Below are 13,641 nucleotides of genomic sequence, written 5' to 3'. Positions count from 1 at the left end.
GATCCGCCGACCCGGGGCCGGGCGCGCCCACTTGGCCCGGGCTCCGCGGGAGGAGGGAGCGGGCCTCGCGGCCCGGGGGCGGGGAGTGGCCGCCCCTCCCGGGACCAGCGCTGGGGGTGGGGGTGGGTGGATTGTGTGGGAGGGGAGGTCGGCGTCTCTAAAACGCCACCTCGGGGTCTTCCCGAGTCTTCTTTCTCCCCATCCTTCCCTTTCGAGTGTCCCCAGTTGCAGGGCCCGGGGAGGAAGGTGGCTCTGCCTTAGGAGGGCGCTCTTCCTGCCCGGCCGGCCCGGGATGGGGACAGGGTGGGTTGAGGACCTCGGGGCAGTGGGCACCCTGCGCGCCGCCCGCAAGGAGGCCTGGGGTGTCCGCCGCCGCCTGGCGCCCTGCGATAACCCCCTCGCCTGAGCGCTGTGCCCCCGCAGCTGTCGCCCAGGGCTGGGGGGAGGAGGGGGGACAACGCCACACCCCGTGCGTTTGGGGACAGTCCGGAGCCTGGGGCAGGGCGGTGCGAGGACCACGTGGGAGGGTTGAGTCCATATGTAACCCCGCTTCCTGTCCCCCCCTCCCACGCCGCGAGGGTTAAGGGGTCTCCGCTTGTTCCACCTGTCATCAACCGCCCCACCCCCGCACCCCGCTTCTGTCCACTCCTAGGCGTGACCCCTCCCCCAGGTCCTTAGCCCCTCCAGGGTCAAGCTCAAACTCCACACTAAAGGCTGTCTGGGTCCCTGAGCGGGAAGTGGCCAGGCCCCTTCCCAGACCTGGGCCTCTGGCATGCTCCCTCCTGATGCCTTTTTTTTCCACTTAGCCCCTCTGTCTGGGGAGGTCTTTGACTCAATCGCAGAAGAATGCCAGGCACTATAACAAGCCGAGGGGCTGGATGTGTTTAATCAGAGAGGCCTTGAGCAAGGGTGGGGGTGGGGCAGCCCTGTGGAACCACTTGTGGGGCAGTGTGTTGTGATCTGTGGGCCTGCTGGCTGTGTGCACCCAACATGGTTGTGTGTGCACTGTGTGGAGAGAGAGACTGTGGAACTGTTGTGTCCACATGTGACTCTGATGACTGTGGGGTGCAGTCTGTGAGGGGATATGTGGGTAGGTGACTGTGATCAGGGGGAGGGATTATGCGAGTGGTGATGGTGCTGGTTGTGGAGTGTCTGCGAGGCTGGCTGTCGTGACTGTGTGGTGGGACATCTATATAGTTGTGTGTGTGATTGTATGCCTGCGAGAGACTGGGGGCTGAAGTATGTGGGTGTGGGCGGGGGTGCTCACAGCAGCTGTATGGCGTGTCTTCTGAGTGTGACTAGGGCCCCCGAGTATATGGTCATTAATCCATGTTTCTGAGTGTGCTGCCTGGTGTGGTATATTTATATCTCTGTCTAGTGCAAGGGGGTGGGGGATTAACACCCAGGGCAGCCAAATATACCCTTGTAAGGTATGCATAAGAAAAAGTCAGGTTTTGGAGGCTGCTGGTCATTTTCTGACTTACCTCAAAAATATTCCAGGGGAGGAGGTTGGCAAGGCCTCTGGGGCTGGTCGTTTGACAGCCACTGCCAGTCCGAGAGGAGCTGAGGGAGCCCGGGGAAGGCCTGCCAGCAGCAGTGTTTAGCGTGGTGCTAGGCAACAGGCAGAAAGGGTGGCGCTGAGGGCTGTCCCTTCCCCTCCAGCCCCCGCCCAGGACCTGGCCCCAGGCAGCCCCCGGTACTGATTCCTTAACCTCTCTCAACGCCCCTCTAAGCCCTTCTTCAGACTGAAACGCTGAATTCCCTGGGGTCCCAGAAACACCTCTAGCTCTTTGTTTTTGCTGTTCCCTGTGCCTGGAATACCCTTCCAGCTCTTCACATTCACTCATCGTCAGGTCTCAGCTTACATGTCATCGCCTCAGAAAGGCCTTCTCTGATGTGTCCATCCCCCACAGAAATGTCCGTCCACGTACCGTGTGTCCCGTCACCCTGTTTATTTTCTAAACACGTGCTGCAGGCTTTAATAACATTGTTCATTTTCCATTCCTGCCTTTTCTGCTTCCCCCACTAGAATGGAAGGCAGGAAGAACACTTCTGTGTCCCCAGGGCCAGCACAGGGCCTGGTATGCATAAAATCTCAAAAACGTATTGAATGAATGAAGGAAAGAAGGATAATCCTCCCTAGGCCAGTTCAGGCAACATTTGATGCCTGTTGTGTGCCAGGTCTGGGCCACTCGCCACCAAAGAGTCCCTTTGAACTCAAGGAAACAGATATACACATGTGCCCAGGCTGTGTACACCAAGGCAGAGGGAGGTGGGTGAGGCCGCAGGACTCCATTCACTCAGCAAACATCGGCACTTGTCCTGGGCTGGGCCCTGTGTCAGAGCAAATGGCCTTCTTTGGCCCAGGGCCCTGCCTGCAAAGAGCTCACAGTGAAGAGGATGCTAGAACTGTCCCCTGGGGAGACAAACCCCTACAGAGAATAATGCCAAATCACTAAGCTGAGTGATGGGCTAGGCACTGGGAACTGAGGAAGCCAGGGATGGGAGAGATTTACTCCAGGCCTGGGAACAGCCTCCTGGTCGAAGTAACTTGGGCCTGGAAGAGGAGAAGGCGTGTTCCGGTGTCAGGCTGCTTGGAGAGACAAGCACAGCCCTCTGCCTCTCAGCCCCTCCACAAAGCTGAGTTCACGAAGACAGGAGAAACCTCCTGGCTGCCTACTCTTTGCCTACCCTGAATTCTCTGTGCTTTTGCCCTGTGTCCAGGGGCTGACTCTTGCTGACCTTGGCCTCCTTGCCTTATGGTTTCAGGTGAAGTTTGGCCAGTAGGAGACGTTGCCGGGGGATCAGAGGGAAGGAGGAGAGTGAGACCAGGATATTTATAATACTGTGATTTTTTTTGTTGTTCAATTGCTAAGTTGTGTCCAACACATTGCAACCCCATGGACTGCAGCAGTCCAGGCTTCCCTGTCCTTCACTGTCTCCCGGAGTTTGCTCATGTCCATTGAGTCAGTGATGATATGATTTTGGCAGGTACTATGTTCCCCCAGTAAAAGTCACAGCTCCTGTTGGGTGGCCAGCGACCATGGATATGAGTCCAGCCAGGCTCGTTAGCAAGGCTCCCTCCCTTACCTCTTCAGGCCCTGAGACGTGACTCTGTTCCACTGTTGTGAGCCGCAGGGTGCTCACTGTTTGTGCCCACACCTCTGTAAATAGTTCCTTCATTAAACCTTCTTCTAAACAACAAAATTCTGTAAAGCAACTATCCTTCAAAAAAAATTAATTAAAAAGAAAACCTTCTTCTGGCAAATGCTTTGAGTGGTCCTCGGCTTCCTGCTGAGACCACTAACGTAAGAACTAAACCTGGGGAAGATAAGTCCTTGGCAGAGAATTTGGGGAGACATTCCTTCTTTCTTAATTTTCTTGGCTGTGCCACATGGCATGTGGGATCCTAGTTCCCCGATCAGTGACCAAACCCAAGCCAGGGAAGTCCTGAGGAGACCCTCTTTTTAAATCACAACTCAAAACTGCAATCAGAAGATGTGGTGAACTATTACAAAGCCACAGTCACCAAAACAGCATGGTACTGGCATAAAAACAGAGACGTAGGTTAATAGAACAGTATAGAGAGCCTAGACATAAACCTACACATTTATAGTCAATTAACGTATAACACAGGAGGCAAGGGTATACAATGGAAGAAAGAAAGCTCTTCAGTAAATAGGAAATAGGAAAAACTGAACAGTTACATGTAAAAGAATGAAATTAGAATATTTTCTCACATCATATGCAAAAATAAACTCAAAATGGATTAAAGATCTAAATGTAAGACTGGAAGCCAGAAAACTCCTTGAAGAAAACATAGGCAGAACACTGTTTGACATAAATCATAGCAATATTATTGTCATTCTGTCTCCTAAAGCAAAGGAAATAAAGGCAGAAATAAACAAATGGAACCTAGTTAGACATAAAAGCTTTTACACAGCAAAGGAAACTATCAACAAAACAGAAAGGCAATCAGCTGAATCAGAGGAAATATTTGCTAATGATATTATCAATAAGAAGTTAATATCCAAAATATATAAATAACCCATACAACTCAACATAAAAAAAAATTGAAAATGGGCAGAAGACCTAAATAGACATTTTTCCAGGGAAGACCTACAGATGGCCAACAGGCATGTGAAAAAGATGCTAAACATCATTAATAACTGGAGAAATGCAAATTAAAACCACAATGAGATATCACTTCACAGCTGTCAGAACAACTACCATCAAAAAGACCACAAGTAGCTCTTTCACGTCTTGAAAGATGGCAGGTGAAAAAGCTGAGAAGCCGATACGAAGGAGGGAAAAGCTGAGACAAAGAAGGCTGATTCTGGTGGCAAAGTTAAAAAGGTTAAGAAGTGCCGCTGAAATCCTGTCCTGGTCAGAGGAGTTGGCAGATACTCCCAACCGGCTATGTATTCCAGAAAGGCCTTGTACAAAAGGAAGTATTCAGCAGCGAAATCCAAGCTGAAAAGAAAAAGAAGCTGAAGGTTCTTGCTACTGTCACAAAACCAGTTGGTGGTGACAAGAATGTGTGTGCATGCTAAATTGCTTCAGGCCTGTCTGCCTCTTTGCGACCCTATGGACTGGGGCCCACCAGGCTCCTCTGTCCATAGGATTCTCCAGGCAAGAATACTGGAATGGGTTGCCATCCCTTTCTCCAGGGGATCTTCCTGCCCCAGGGATTGAACCCACATCTCCTGCATTGCAAGCAGATTCTTTACCATCTGAGACACCAGGGAAGCCCAAGAATGGTGTTTCCCAAGTGATTAAACTTCGCAAAATGCTAGGTATTATCTTACTGAAGATGGGCCTCGAAAGCTGTTGTCTTGGCAAAAACCCTTCAGTAGCATGTGAGAAAACTGCACACTAGCCTCTCTTCTGGGCCCATTCCGAGCATCCTCACTGAATGCCGCCAAGGTGAGAGGTTGTTTCCCTAAAGCAGGTGAGCACTGGCTTGCTACTTGTGACTCGGTCTTTCCCCTCAATCGAGTTCCTGGGTATAGAACAAAATTTGTCATTGCCACCTCCACCAAAACGGATATCAGGGGTGTGAAGGCCCCAGAACATCTCCCTGATGTTTACTTCGAGAAGAAGGGGACTTCCCTGGCTATCTGGTGGTTAGGACTCCACACATCCCCTGCAGGGGGCACTGGTTTGATCCATGGTCAGGAAAGTAAGATCCTGCAAGCCCAGTGGCGTGGCCAAAAAAAAACCACAAAAAACACTACATAAGCCAGGCACCGGGAAGGTGAGATCTTTGATGGGGAGAGAAAGAAGTAAAAAATTACAGAGCAGTGCCAGGGTGATCAGAAAGCTGTGGACTCACGGATTCTGCAAAGAGTCAAAGCTGTTCCTCAGCTCCAGGGCTACCTCCACTCTGTGTCTGCTCTCACAAATAGAATTCATCCTCGCAAAATAGTGTTCTAAACTTCTTACAAAGAACCTAATTAAATAACTGGTCCATTAAAAAAAAAAAAAAAGACCATAAGTAACAAATGTTGGTGAGGATGTAGAAAGAAGGGAACTCTCAGGGAATTCCCTTGGTGGTCCAGTGGTTAGGGCTCAATGCTCTCACTGCCAACAGCCCAGTTTTTATCCCTGATCAGGGAACTAAGATCCCACAAGCCACACAGTGTGGCCAAAAAAAAAAAAAAAAAAATTAATTAAAAAGAAGGGAATCCTCATACACTGTGAGTGGAAATGTAAATTGGTGCAGCCACTGAGGAAAACAGTGTGGAGGTGTCTTAAAACTCTAAAAATAGAACTGCCATCAGTTCAGTTCAGTCGCTCAGTTGTGTCTGACTCTTTGCAACCCCATGGACTGCAGCACGCCAGGCTTCCCTGTCCATCACCAACTTCCTGAGCTTACTCAAACTCATGTCCATTCAGTTGGTGATGCCATCCAACCATCTCATCCTCTGTCGTCCCCTTCTCCTGCTGCCTTCAATCTTTCCCAGCATCAGAGTCTTTTCCAATGAGTCAGTTCTTCACATCAGGTGGCCAAACTATTGGAATTTCAGCTTGAGCATCAGTCCTTCCAATGAATATTCAGAACTGATTTCTTCTAGGATGGACTGGTTGGATCTTCCTGCTGTTCAAGGGACTCTCAAGAGTCCTCTCCAATACCATAGTTCAAAAGCATCAATTCTTCAGTGCTCAGCTTTCTTTATAGTCCAACTCTCACATCCATACGTGACTACTGGAAAAGCCAAAGCTTTGACTAGACGGACCTTTGTTGGCAAAATAATGTCTTTGCTTTTTAATATGCTGTCTAGGTTGGTCATAACTTTTCTTCCAAGGAATAAGTGTCTTTAATTCTATGGCTTTAGCCACCATCTGCAGTGATCTTGGAGCCCCCCAAAATAAAGTCTGTCACTATTTCCATTGTTTCCCCATCTATTTACCATGAAGTGATGGGACCAGATGCCATGATCTTCATTTTCTGAATGTTGAGCTTTAAGCCAACTGTTTCACTCTCCTCTTTCACTTTCATCAAGAGGCTTTTTAGTTCCTCTTCACTTTCTGACATAAGGGTGGTATCATTTGTATATCTGAGGTTATTGATATTTCTCCCAGCAATCTTGATTCCATCTTGCGCTTCATCCAGCCCAGCATTTCTCATGATGTACTCTGCAGAGAAGTTAAATACACAGGGTGACAATATACAGCCTTGACATACCCCTTTCCCTATTTGGAGCCAGTCTGTTGTTCCATGTCCAGTTCTAACTATTGCTTCCTGACCTGCATACAGATTTCTCAGGAGGCAGGTCAGGTGGTCTGGTATTCCCATCTCTTGAAGAATTTTCCACAGTTTGTTGTGATCCACACACTCAAAGGCTTTGGCATAGTCAATAAAGCAGAAATAGATGTTTTTCTGGCACTCTCTCACTTTTTTGATGGCCCAGTGGATGCTGGCTATTTGATCTCAGTTCCTCTGCCTTTTCTAAATCCAGCTTGAACATCTGGAAGTTCACTGTTCATGTACTGTTGAAGCCTGGCTTGGAGAATTTTGAGCATTACTTTGCTAGCGTGTGAGATGAGTGCAATTATGTAGTAGTTTGAGCATTCTTTAGCATTGCCTTTTGAGATTCTTTGGCATTGCCATGGTGGCTGCGTGGTGATGGAGCAACTTTGAGGAGATACCCCATGTCCAAGGGCAAATGAGAGGGGCAAAATCACGTTTAGAATCAAACCCATACCCGCTAGAGATGCTCAGAGGGCTCAAACAAACCTGATGTGCACCAGGACCCAGAGACCCCACAGAGACTGAGCCAGAACTGTGTTTGAGTATCTCTTGAGGAGGTACAGATCAGCAGTGGACTGCTGCAGGGGCAGGGGCTCTGGGTGCAGCAGATCTGGGTATGGCATAAGCCCTCTTGGAAGAGGTCACCATTAACACACCATAGAGCCACCAGAACTTACACAGGACTGGGAAACAGACTCTTGGATGGCACAAACAAAACTTTATGTGCACCAGGACCCAGGAGAAAGGAGCAGTGACCCCACAAAGACTGACCCAGGCTTGCCCATGAGTGTTCAGGAGTCTCCGGTGGAGGCGTGGGTTGGCGGTGGCCTGCTGCAAGGTTGGGGGCACTGTGTGCAGCAGTGCGTGCATGGGACCTTTTGAAGGAGGTCGCCATCATCATTACCTCCACCATAGTTTGGCCTCAGGTCAAACAATAGGGAGGGAACACAGCCCTGCCCATCAACAGAAAATTGGATTACAGATTTACTGAGCATGGCCCTGCCCATCAGAACAAGACCCAGTTTCCCCCTCAGTCAGTCTCTCCCATCAGAAAGCTTCCATAAGCCTCTTATCCTTCTCCATCAGAGGGCAGACAGAATGAAAACCACAACCACAATCACAGAACACTAACCAATCTGATCACATGGACCACAGCCTTGTCTAACTCAATGAAACTAAGCCATGCCCTGTGGGGCCACCCAAGACAGGTGGGTCATGGTGGAGAGTTCTGACAAAACGTGGTCCACTGGAGAAGGGAATGGCAAAGCACTTCAGTATTCTTGCCTTGAGAACCCCATGAACAGTATGAAAAGGCAAAAAGATAGGATACTGAAAGATGAACTCCCCAGGTTGGTAGGTGCCCAATATGCTACTGGAGAAGAGTGGAGAAATAGCTCCAGAAAGAATGTTGAGACGGAGCCAAAGCAAAAACAACACCCATTTGTAGATGTGACTGGTGATGGAAGTAAAGTCCAATGCTTTAAAGAGCAATACTGAATACGAACCTGGAATGTCAGGTCCATGAAGCAAGGCAAATTGGAAGTGATCAAACAGGAGATGGCAAGAGTGAACATCGATAGTTTAGGAATCAGCGAACTAAAATGGACTGGAATAGGTGAATTTAACTCAGATGACCATTATATCTACTACTGTGGCAAGAATCCCTTAGAAGAAATGGAGTAGCCGTCATAGTCAATAAGAGAGCCCAATATGCAGTACTTGGATGCAATCTCAAAAACGACAGAATGATCTCTGTTCGTTTCCAATGCAAACCATTCAATAGCACAGTAATCCAAGTCTATGCCCCAGCCAGTAATGCTGAAGAAGTTGAAGTTGAATGATTCTATGTAGATCTACAAGACCTTCTAGAATTAACACCCAAAAAAGATATCCTTTTCATTATAGGGGACTGGAATGCAAAAGTAGGAAGTCAAGAAATACCTGGAGTAACAGGCAAATTTGGCGTACAGAATGAAGCAGGGCAAAGGCTAATAGATTTTTGCCAAGAGAACACACTGGTCATAGCAAACACCCTCTTCCAACAACACAAGAGATGACTCTACACATGGACATCACCAGATGGTCAATACCTAAATCAGATTGATTATATTCTTTGCAGCCAAAGATGGGGAAGCTCTATACAGTTAGCAAAAACAAGACTGGGAGCTGACTGTGGCTCAGATCATGAACTCCTTATTGCCAAATTCAGACTTAAATTGAAGAAAGCAGGGGAAACCACTAGACCATTCAGGTATGACCTAAATCAAACCCTTTATGATTATACAGTGGAAGGGACAAATAGATTCAAGGGATTGGATCTGATAGACAGAGTGCCTGAAGAACTATGCGCGGAGGTTCATGACATTGTACAGGAGGCAGGATGATTGTACAGGATTGTACAGGATGATCAAGACCATCCCCAAAAAAAGAAATGCAAAAAGGCAAAATGGTTGTCTGAGGAGAACTTACGTTTAAAATAGCTAAGAAAAGAAGAGAAGCAAAAGACAAAGGAGAAAAGGAAAGATATACCCATTTGCATGCAGAGTTCCAAAGAATAGCATGGAGAGATAAGAAAGTCTTCCTCAGTAATCAATGCAAAGAAATAGAGGAAAACAATAGAATGGGAAAGACTAGAGATGTCTTCAAGAAAATTAGAGATAACAAGGGAACATTTCATGCAAAGATGGGCACAATAAAGGACAGAATTTGGAACTTCCCTGGTGGCTCAGACATGCAATCTACCTGCAATAAGGGAGACCTGGGTTCAATCCCTGGGTCAGGAAGATCCCCTGGAGAAGGCAATGGCAACCCACTCCAGTACTCTTGCCTGGAAAATCCCATGGATGAAGGAGCCTGGTAGGCTACAGTCCATGGGGTCACAAAGAGTTGGACATGACTGAGCAGCTTCACTTTTTTCACTAACAGAAGCAGAAGATATTAAGAAGAGGTGGCAAGAATACACAGAAGAACTATACAAAAAAGGTCTTCACGACCCAGATAAGCATGATGGTGTGATCACTCACCTAGAGCCAGACATCCTGGAATGTGAAGTCAAGTGGGCCTTAGGAAGCATCACTACAAACAAAGCTAGTGGAGGTGATGGAATTCCAGTTGAGCTATTTCAAATCCTAAAAGATAATGCTGTGAAAGTGCTGCACTCAATATGCCAGCAAATTTGGAAAACTCAGCAGTGATCACAGGACTGGAAAAGGTCAGTTTTCATTCCAATCTCAAAGAACTACCATATGATGCAACAATTCCACTCCTGGTTATATATCCAAAACATACACACACAAAACTGAAAGCACTAATTCAAAAAGATACATGCACCCCAATGTTCATAGCAGCATTATTTATGATTGCCAAGATATGGAAGTAATCTAAGTGTTCATCACCAGGTGAATGGATGAAGATGTGGTAAATATATACAATGGAGCTTCCCTGCTGGCTCAGATGGTAAAGAATCTGCCTGCAATGTGGGAGACCTGGGTTTGATCCCTGGGTTGGAAAGATCCCCTGGAGAACTCCTTACTGGAGTGGCATGGCTACCCACTCCAGTATTCTTGCCTGGAGAACTCCATGGACAAAGGAGCCTGCTTGGCTATAGTCCATGGGATTGCAAAGAGTCAGACACGACTGAGTGACTAACACACACACACACACATACAATGGGATACTACTCATCCACAAAAAAGAATTAAATTCTGTCATTTGCAACAACATGGATGGACTTGGAGGGCATTAGGCTAAGTGAAATAATTAGACAGATAGACATATGGTGGTGGTGGTGATTTAGTCGCTAAGTCGTGTCTGACTCTTGCAAACACATGGACTGTAGCCCGCTAGGCTCCTCTGTCCATGGGATTTCCCAGACAAGAACGCTGGAGTGGGTTGCCATTTCCTTCTCCAGGGGATTTTCACCACTTAGGAATCAAATCCACGTTTCGTTTCCTGCATTGCAAGTGGATTTTTCACCACTGAGCCACCAGGGAAGCCCGAAGACATATGATATATATGATACTATGTGTGGAATCTAAAAATTAAAACAAACTAGTGACTATAACCTGGAGGAGGGTATGGCAACCTCCTCCAGTATTCTTACCTGGAGAATCCCCATGGACAGAGGAGCCTGGCGAGCTATGGTCCCTGGGGTCGCAAAGAGTGGGACACGACTGAGCAACTAAGCATAGCACACAGCACAGTTACTGTAACAAAATGGAAAGAAACTCACAGGGGCAGAGAACAGAATAATGTCAGTGGGAAGAAGGAATGGGGGCGAGGCAAGAGATGGGTAGGGGATTCAGAGATACAAACTGCTATGTATAAAATAAATGAGCTACAAGGATATATTGTACAACACAGGGAATATAGCCAGCATATTAGAATAACTATAAAAGAAGTGTAAGCTTTAAAACTGAATCGATAGGTTGTACACTAGTAACTTACATGATATTGTACATCAACTATATCTCAATTCTAAAAAGATTTAAAAAAAAAAAACCATTTTCTACTCAGAAAAAAAAAAAAGCTGTGAACTGATTAGAATCCCATCCTAGGTGAACAGTGACGTCCTGGCCACCACTCTGAGCAAAGTCCCAATCCAAAAGGTCCATCTTAACTCATCTGACTGGGCTTAGGAGAATGGGTCAGGGAGAGGCCAAAAGTGTGTGTGTTGGGGGGTGACTGGCAGAGGGATGAGATGGGAAGAGAGGCTCCGGGGAGAGGCAGCAGGGAGGGGCGTGTTGGCAGCAGTTTCCACCCCAGAAGGCAAGCCTGAACCTCAATTCCCTGTCAGTGAAATAGGCGACCAATACCCTCTTTGCAGGATTGTGAAAAGTAAACATGAGGCTCGGCACAGGAGTGACTGGAAGTGAATTTGCTTCTTGGAAGCTCAAAGTAGTACATTTCCCATTATTACTGGTGCTGAGTTTCGATATGCCAAGAGCTCCAGCAAGCCAACTAGACCTGGGAGGAGGATGGTTAGAGATGCCCTAGTAGGTCCCTCCAGCCCACTGTTTCACAGGAGCCAGGTACAAACCCAAGCTTTGGAGGCAGCAGACCCGAGCCTAAAACCTGTTGTTGTTCAGTCACTCGGTTGTGTCCAACTCTTGAGACTCTTGGACTGCAGCATGCCAGGCTTCCCTGTCCATCACCAACTCCTGGAGTTTGCTCAAATTCATGTCCATCGAGTCGGTGATGCCATCCAACCATCTCATCCTTTGTCATCCTCTTCTCCTCCTGCCTTCAATCTTTCCCAGCATCGGGGTCTTTCCCAATGAGTCAGTTCTTCACATCAGGTGGCCAAAGTATTGGAGCTTGAGCTTTAGCATCAGTCCTTCCAATGAATATTCAGGACTGATTTCCTTTAGGATGGACTGGTTTGATCTCCTTGCAGTTCAAGGGACTCTCAAGAGTCTTCTCCAACACCACAGTACAAAAGCATCAATTTTTTGGCACTTAGCTTTCTTTATAGTCCAACTCTCACATCCATACATGACTACTGGAAAACCCATAGCTTTGACTCTATGGACCTTTGTCAGCAAAGTGAGGTCTCTGCTTTTTAATATGCAGTCTTGGTTTGTCATAGCTTTTCTTCCAAGGAGCAAGCATCTTTTAATCTCATGGCTCCAGTCATTGTCCACAGTGATTTTGGAGCCCAAGAAAATGAAATCTGTCACTGTTTTCATTTTTTCCCCATCTATTTGCCATGAAGTGATGGGACCAGATGCTGTGATCTTAGTTTTTTGAATGTTGAGTTCTAAGCCAGCTGTTTCACTCTCCTCTTTCACCTTCATCAAGAGGCTCTTTAGTTTCTCTTAGTTTTCTGCCATTAGGGTGGTGTCATCTGCATATCTGAGGTTATTGGTATTTCTCCCAGAAATCTTGATTCCAGCTTGTGCTTCATCCAGCTTGGCATTTTGCATGATGTGCTCTGCACAGAAGTTAAATAAGGAGGGTGATAATATACAGCCTTGATGTACTCCTTTCCCAATTTGGAACCAGTCCATTGTTCCATGTCTGGTTCTAACTGTTGCTTGTTGGTCTGCATACAGTTTATCAAGAAAGAGGTAAGGTGGTCTGGTATTTCCATCTCTTTAAGAATACTCCACAGTTTGTTGGGATCCACACAAGGCTTTAGCGCAGTCAATGAAGCAGAAGTAGATGTTTTTCTGGAATTCCCTTGCTTTTTCAGGCATCCCTGGTGACCCAGACAGTAAGGAATCTGCCTGCAATGCAGGGGACGCTGGTTCAATCACTGGGTTGGGAAGATCCCCTGGAGATGGACATGGCTACCCACTCTAGTATTCTTGCCTGGAGAATTCCATCGACAAAGGAGCCTGATGGGCTACAGTCCATGGGATCGCAAAGAGTTGAACATGACTGAGTGGCTAATACACATTTGCTTCTTCTATCATCCAGTGGATATTGGAAATTTGACCTCTGGTTCCTCTGCCTTTTCTAAACCCGGCTTGTACTGGAAGTTCTCAGTTCACGTACTGTTGAAGCCTAGTTTGGAGAATTTTGACCAACACTTCGCTAGCGTGTGAGATGAGTAGAATTGTGTGGTAGTTTGAACATTCTTTGGCATTGCCTTTCTTTGGGATTAGAATGAAAACTGACCTTTTCCAGTCCTGTGACCACTGCTGAGTTTTCCAAATTTGCTGGCATATTGAGTGCAGCACTTTCAAAGCATCATCTTTTAGGATTTGAAATAGCTCAACTGGAATTCCATCTCCTCCACTAGATTTGTTTGTAGTGATGCTTCCTAAGGCTCACTTAACTTCGCATTCCAGGATGTCTGGCTCTAGGTGAGTGATCACACCATCGTGGTTATCCAGGTTATTAAGAGCTTTTTTGTACAGTTCTGCTGTGTATTCTTGCTACCT

At 47.0% G+C, this 13,641-nt stretch overlaps 1 long non-coding RNA gene and 1 pseudogene across 1 annotated transcript in view; both read left to right on the top strand.

Moving 5' to 3' along the window:
• Window positions 1–13,641, top strand: part of LOC133230995 (uncharacterized) — a 40,370-nt gene that overhangs the window by 2,426 nt on the left and 24,303 nt on the right. The window lies entirely within an intron of this gene.
• Window positions 4,271–5,443, top strand: LOC133235901 (large ribosomal subunit protein eL6-like; annotated as a pseudogene).

This window comes from Bos javanicus, chromosome 2, assembly GCF_032452875.1.
Source record: "Bos javanicus breed banteng chromosome 2, ARS-OSU_banteng_1.0, whole genome shotgun sequence".
Lineage (NCBI taxonomy): Eukaryota > Metazoa > Chordata > Mammalia > Artiodactyla > Bovidae > Bos > Bos javanicus.
This window is presented reverse-complemented; position numbering and strand designations above follow the sequence as displayed.